This window comes from Octopus bimaculoides, chromosome 2, assembly GCF_001194135.2.
Source record: "Octopus bimaculoides isolate UCB-OBI-ISO-001 chromosome 2, ASM119413v2, whole genome shotgun sequence".
NCBI classification, from domain to species: domain Eukaryota; kingdom Metazoa; phylum Mollusca; class Cephalopoda; order Octopoda; family Octopodidae; genus Octopus; species Octopus bimaculoides.
Window position 1 is genome coordinate 15,805,638 of NC_068982.1, and position 7,862 is coordinate 15,813,499.

Consider the following 7,862-nt stretch of genomic DNA (forward strand, 5'->3'; position numbering starts at 1 on the left):
GGGGGGAGAAGAATTGACCTCAGTGCTTGAATGACACTGTATTTGTTGTTCCAACATAATCATCATCATCATTATTATCATCATCATCGTTATCATCATCAGTTTAACGCTCACTTTTCCATGCTTGTATGGCTCAGATGGAATGTGTTGAGACAGAGTTTTCTTTGGCTGGATGCTCTTCTTGTTGCCAACCCTCACCTTTTTCCAAATAAGGTAATATTTCCCAATGGCCAGACTTGTTTAACATGAAAGAGTGGAAATGAAGGACACCACTTCCCTAAAGATAACACTCATTTACAACTCTCACAAGATGAAAATTAAAACTAACCTCCGTAGGATTTGATCCGTTACACAGAAACCTAGAACAAATATCACAAGCCATTCTACTCTCCTCAACTAATTTTTTCATAAAAAGGACCCATACCAATTCCACATAAAAGGCACCTGTGCCAGTGCTATGTATAGAGCACCTGGGCTGGTGCCACGTAAAAGGCACCTGCGCCAGTGCTATGTATGGAGCCCCTAGGCTGGTGCCACATAAAAGGCACAGAGCACCTGGGCTGGTGTCACATAAAAAGCACAGAGCACTTGGGCTAATGCCACATAAAAGGCACCCGTGCCAGTGCTGTGTAAGGAGTACTTGCAATGATGCCACATAAAAAGCACCCATCCTGGTGCCATGTAAAAAGCAGATGGAGTGGGGCCACTTAAGAACACCTATGCTAGTGCTACGTTTAAATGTCCCCAGTACACCCTGTAAAATGGTTGGCATTAGAAAGGGCATCCACCTATAGAAACCATGCCAAAATAGATTCAAGTCATACCATCATGGAAAATGAATGTTAAATGATGATGATGATGATGATGTGATCAATACACAGAGTATAAAAGTACATTCCAAGAATTTTTCTGATAACAAACATATATTTCTTTATTTTCAATCTGTGATAACCTTATTGAGTATTAGAATTATGGTATTTTGGAGTATAGGACAGATGTTTAGTGTATACAGTAATTGAATATGAGAGAATTTACTATTTTAAACCAAAGAAATGTATTTCTTACATTTTATGAAAATGTGATTCTGTGGAATTAAATTTCTGGTTTGTTAATTTAGATGGAATGGTAGATATGTGTTTATATTTCAAACAAAATAAAACGGCCAAAAATGAAAAAAAGAAATACAAAGATTTATGAGGCAATGGGATTCCGTTGAGGATATTCTTCGTATTATTGTCATTAAACTGAGATATCAGAAAACAGACTTTTCGTTCTTTCCCCAGATTTCTTAAATCACACCCTATTGTCTTTAAAAGAAAACAAAAATAAAGAATAGGCATTATTGGATAATGAGATATTCAAGTATTTTGCTCCAACCCTATTCTTGATATTCATCATCAGCATCACAATATCTTCTCTCCCTCCTCTGTGTGTGTATGTGTGTGTAATGTTAACGTTTGTTTTTGTGTGCAGTTATAATGATTTCTTTATTTATTCTTTGTGGAGGCACAATGGCCCAGTGGTTAGGGCGGCAGGCTTGCGGTCGTAGGATTGCAGTTTCGATTCCCAGACCGGGTGTTGTGAGCGTTTATTGAATGAAAACACCTAAAGCTCCACGAGGCTCTGGCAGGGGATGGTGGCGAACCTTGCGGTACTCTTTCGCGACAACTTTCTCTCAATCTTTCTTCCTGTTTCTGTTGTACCTGTAATTCAAAGAGCCAGCCTTGTTACACTGTGTCATGTTGAATCTCTCTGAGAGCTATGTTAAGGGTACACGTGTCTGTGGGCTGCTCAGCCATTTGCACGTTAATTTCACGAGCAGGCTGTTCCTTTGATCATATCAGCTGGGACCCTCATTGTCATAACTGATAGAGTGCTCCTTTGTGGAGACCCAATGGCCCAGTGGTTAGGGTCGTGGACTCGCGGTCATAGGATCGTGGTTTCGATTCCCAGAATGGGTGTTGTGAGTGTTTAACGAAAACACTTGAATGCTCCATGAGGCTCCGGCAGGGGATGGTGGTGAACCCTGCTGTACTCTTTCACCACAACTTTCTCTCACTCTTTCTTCCTGTTTCTGTTGTGCCTGTATTTCAAAGGGCCAGCCTTGTCACACTTTGTATCACACTGAATCTCCCGAGAACTACGTTAAGGGTACATGTGTCTCTAATGGAGAAACCAGTAAACTAGGAATCAAAGGGGTGTATAGGTAAAAAATGGATTAAATGATCACAGTTGGAGATTTCCTCTGTACCTGATTTTCTATGTTGACCTGAGGTCACACATTGTAGAAGGGAAGGGTTTGAGATCAGTTTTAATCAATTCCAATTAATGATTGACATTAATGAAAATTATTGTTAACATTGGCAGGATTTGAATTCCAAATGTAGGCAAAAATGGAGTTTAACTGTATAAGGTTTTCTTCACTTCCATTTTTTTTTAGTACAAGAATCAATGATTTAAGTGAAGATCGTTCTCTTCATTAAGCATTTTATTTTAATTAATTACCGCTTTACTATTAATTCCTCTTGCAACCGGAATGCCAGGGTACATTTTTATAGTTGTTCTTTTAAGTTAATAGAACACGGCTTTGAGTTCATTCACAAAATCTTTACCATTGTAGTTGTTCTAAGATTTAGCACTCATAATTGTCACTCTTACCGTTTTTCTTTATATTTATATCTTTATTAACAGAAGCAGTCATTAAGATAATAATTGTTTTAATCAATAAAGGTGTAATTTTAATTAATTAGAATTTCTTAGCTTTTTACATTGATTATGTTAGCACCCACTTTTATCAAACAGTGTACGACATTTAACTTAGCACATTCTATCACTTTTGCATCTAATTCCATATGCTGTTAGTTATTCTAGTATTAAAGCATAAAAGAATATATAATTCTTTTACTCTTTTACTTGTTTCAGTCATTTGACTGTGGCCATGCTGGAGCACTGCCTTGTTGTGTTTTAGTCAAACGAATTGACCCCAGGACTTATTTTTTGAGCCTGGTACTTATTCTCTCAGTTTCATTTGTTAAGTTACGGAGACATAAACATATCAACGCCAGTTATCAAGTGGTGATGATGGTCAAGTGTCAGATGATGACAGGTTAGAGAGTGACCAAGGGACAGAGAAGCAAGACACCTATTTCTGCCTGTCTGTCTGTCTGTCACACTCTGACCTTTCATCATCAGACACAAGATCCCCTTCCTCCAATGCCCCGTCCCTCTCAAAATTCCTTGTCTTGCGAGTTACTTGGTGACTCTGCCAGTGCTGATGCCACGTAAAAAGGCATCTAGTCCACACTGTAAAGTGGTCGGCATTTGGAAGGGCATCCAATGGTGAAAATCATACCAAAATGGACCTTGCCTGTGCTAGTGCCACGTAAGAAGCACTCTGTCCACTCTGCGGAGTGGTTGGTGTTAGGAAGGGCATCCTGCCATAAAAACCCTGCCAGAACAGACACAGTAGCCTGGTGCAGTGTTCTGCCTAGTCAGCTCTTGTCCACTGTCCTACCCATGCAAGCATGGAAGCAGAATGTTAAATGATGATGAGGAGGAGGATGGGGAGGGGGAACACAGACACAAGTATATATATATATATATATATATATATATATATGACTGGCTTCTTTTACAGTTTCCATCTACCAAATCCACCTACAAGGCTTTAGTCAGCTTGAGGCTATAGTAGAAAACACTTGCCCGAGGTGCCATGCAGTGGGACTGAACCCAGAACCATGTGGTTGGGAATAACTGAAGAAAGCATAAATATTGGTTTCAAAGTTTGGCACAAGGCCAGCAATTGTGGAGATGGATGCAAGTTGATTAAATCAACCCCAATACACAGCTGGTACTTGTTTTATCAACCCTGAAAAGATGAAGGGCAAAAGTCTACTTCTGTAGTATTTGAACTCAGAATGTAAAGCCATGAGAAATACCACTAAGCATTTTTTTCCAGCACTGTAATGATTCTGCTAGTTTGCAGCCCTCAGTTGCAAATATTGAAACAAGGCCAGCAATTTCAAGCCCAATGTTTTTGTGGTTCTTATTTTATGAGCCCCAAATGGATGAAAGGTAAAGTAGACCTTGGTGGAATTTGAACTCAGAATGTAGAGACAAACGAAATGCTGCCAAGTATTTTTGCCCAGCATGTTAACAATTCCGCCATTTTGCTGCCATATAGAAAGCATCATGATGATCATCATCATCGTGTAACGTCCGCTTTCCATGCTAGTATGGGTTGGACTATTTGACTGAGGACTGGTGAAACCAGATGGCTACCCCAGGCTCCAATCTGATTTGGCTGAGTTTCTACAGCTGGATGCCCTTCCTAACGCCAACCACTCAGAGAGTGTAGTGGGTACTTTTACGTGCCACCTGCACAAAATAATGATAATCATTATGGTAGTCTCTTGTTGTCCAAACAAAGACGGTTCTGAAATTTCTTACCAAACAACCTTCATGAATGTTTATTTTTTTAGGGATCAAATTTTTGTGCCATACTTCACCTCAATCCCTCCATCAAATTGATAGGTGCATGGTGTGCCACATGTCAAGTTAGCTACATGAATTGAAGCGTTTTGCTCAAGAAAACAACACACCGCCTGGTCCAGGAATTGAAACCACAATCCCTTGATTGTGAGTGCAACACCCAAACAATGCATCCTCATACTGATAATCATATTGCTTACATGATTACATGCCATGTAAACATAAAATGACCGTGGTACACATTCATAAAAAGCCAGATTAGAAACTACAAGGAAGCCTGCCTGACCTTCTAACCAATTTCCTAATTCAACATCCTGGATTGGCACTTTTTTATTGACCCCCATCCCCACCCCCAAAAGAATGAAAAGCTAACTTGATCTCAGAATAAATATTCTTTTCCTACACTAGGCACAAGGCCCAAAATTTTTTGGGGAGGGGGCCAGTCGATTACATCGACTCCAGTGCATAACTGGTACTTAATTTATCGACCCCCGAAAGGATGAAAGGCAAAGTCGACCTTAGCAGAGTTTGAACTTAGAACATAAAGACAGACGAAATACCATTAAACATTTCACCCAGCGTGCTAATGTTTCTGCTAGCTTGTCACCTTAGAATCAAAATAAATATTGCATGATATTCTGTCCAACACTTTGCCAATTCTAATGGTGCATGTCATGTTTATATTTGACCCTTATAAACTCTTATTTAAGGAGTGTCAGTTTACAATTTTGTTAAAGGATACCCAGTATGTACTTTTGTTTTTCAAGCTGATCTAGCATGTGGATACTAGTTTGCTTCACGCAATATACCAAGAATTTTTAATTAGAAATATATCTTTAGTGCTGCGTTACCATACTGAAGTACTTGCGGTGGATTACACTGTTTTGCAGGATTACATATTACTATTTTTTGTTAATTTGGCCGGCTGGTTACATTTCGGGTTACTTTTAAAAGTATTTGGGCTACTTATCCACAACTTTTATGTTTTAGTTCAAATTTTATGTTAGTGATATTTTAAAATTCATAAACAAATGAAATTAAATCTGATTAGCCATATTCTTGAATACTTTGATCTGTATTGTATTTTGAATATAAAGTTTTGGAAAAACAAATTATAGATGTGCTATAATTATTATGTAATTAAATTACCTAATGCAGTAATTTATAAAGGTAGTTCATAGAAGTAATGCATAAATTGGATAGCGCCAGTAATGAGAAATTTCCATTGAAATATATTGCTAATTAGATCATACAATAGCTGCTACAGCACTACCTGTTTCATTCCGTCTTCTGCAAAAAAAAAAAAAGAATTGCTCAAAAAAATCATTACTTATGCATGTTAATAGTTTTAAATATTTCATTACAAACGCAATGTAAAATGTCTATGTTGCTTGAAATGAATTTTGAATGCAAAGAATCTTGACAATTAGAAAAACAATAATAAATTATAATGACGTTTGCATCTGTTATAGAATGATTCAATTGTGGTTTGAAACTGTTGTGGGCAAGTACTTTTGGTAAATACTGTACAGCAACAGTTCGTGATTCCTTAGAAGCAAATTACTTGGCTACAGTATACTAAAAAGTTGAGACAATAATAGCGTGACAGGTGTCCATTAATGAATTTATATTGGCACCAACAGGTTATCTTAGATATCAGAATGATCCAATGTTTTCAGTATATCCCTCTTTATTTATTTGGTGATATTTCACTTCTATATGGAGACTCTTTGGTTATAAAGTGAACCAGAAGTTGTTGGCAGTTGTTTGTCTGTCACATGGTATAAGACAGAACAACAAACTATTTTTTAATGAATCTTGATAATGTCAAAACTATACACATTATACAATGAGCATGTAGTCAAAGTGTGATAAAAAGTCTGAAAAGTCCTGCTTAATAGATCCACAATTTTTAAATTAAGCAACTGAACTAAAACATCAAAGCAATAAAGCTTTGCTATAAAGTGTGTAATTTTGAAATATGATCTCACAAAACCAGATCAACAAAGCATGCTTCTTCAGCTAGACATAAAATGATAGAACTGTAATAAACTCGTATTCACCACAGACTATCAAAGCAATATTTTTTTTTTTCCTGCAGCAAAATAACAAAATTTACACTATAGTTAGCAGAATTTGTCACTTGTCATTCAAGTATTTGTGGCATCAATCATTTAGGAGGACTTATTAATAAAGAAATTTCTTCATTATCAATTGCAGCTGATTTGAAACTGCGCAGGATAAAATATATGGCACTAATAAGGCAAAAAAAAAAAATGTTATTACTGTGTCCTTTCTGAAAGAACAAATTAGACAGGAAATCGTCAGTTTTTGATTTTGGATAAATCAACCGACATCACTTATGAAGAGCATTGATGTGTGTGTGTGTGTGTGTGTTTGTGTGCATGCGCACATGTGTGTGTGTTAGATATTCTTATAAACAACAAAATAAATGTGTATCACAGTTTTTCTGATTAATTCCTGTTCCGAAATTCCTGTCACTGAAATGCTGCACCAAGCTGTGGAAAAGTTTGAGTAATGTTGGAATTATTATTAAAAACTGTTTTGCTATTGCAACAAATGGAATTTTAAACCTTTGTGACAGTAATAATTCTTTCTATGCATTAATGAAATTAGATAATCTAAACTTGATTCTCATAAAATGCATTTGTCACTCTCTCTATTTTGCATGTTGCCATACTGTTGAAGAATTGCCTTTGAGCATTGACTGTCTGTTAAGAGGTGCTTACAACTTTTACTACAGACAAGTATTGTGAAGATGATTTTGTATGGAAATGTAAGAATTAATCAATGATGGCATCAGGCCATTGGAAATGGTTTAGCATTCAGTCACAAATGGTAACTATGGAACGGTTTCTGTGTAAAAAGAAATGTTATTTATTTTATTTGTTATGTCTTCATGAAAAGGGTATTTCTCATGGACCTTGACAGCCTTCTGGGACCAGTGAGATTAATGCTGTTAATAAAAGTTGGCAACAGCAAGAAAGAAAGACATGTGCAAGGGGAGAATTCAAGAGGACTGAGGTTCTGAGGTGGTTGAACTGGCCTTAATAGTTAGAGCAGGAGCTTAGAGTTGGAATCAATATATAGGATATGCGGGGGAGGAGGAGGAGAAATTAGTAGTTAAGAGGGCTTGAGTAGTGATAGCATGAGGTTTGCCCACTCCAAGAAGCAGAGGCCATTGTAGTCACAGGATGAAATTGAGACTGAATTTTCAAATGCTACAGGTCGCCTTCAAATACCCTGACACCATGTAAAGAACATCCGTGTTGGTGCCAACCCCTTTTGTTTAAATGAGGTTTCTCATGGACCCCTTTTAATATGCTAATCCTTATATATATATATATATA

The 7,862-nt window shown here is 37.1% G+C and overlaps 1 protein-coding gene across 4 annotated transcripts in view; it reads left to right on the plus strand.

Moving 5' to 3' along the window:
• Window positions 1-7,862, plus strand: part of LOC106881988 (uncharacterized) — a 450,650-nt gene that overhangs the window by 403,415 nt on the left and 39,373 nt on the right. The window lies entirely within an intron of this gene.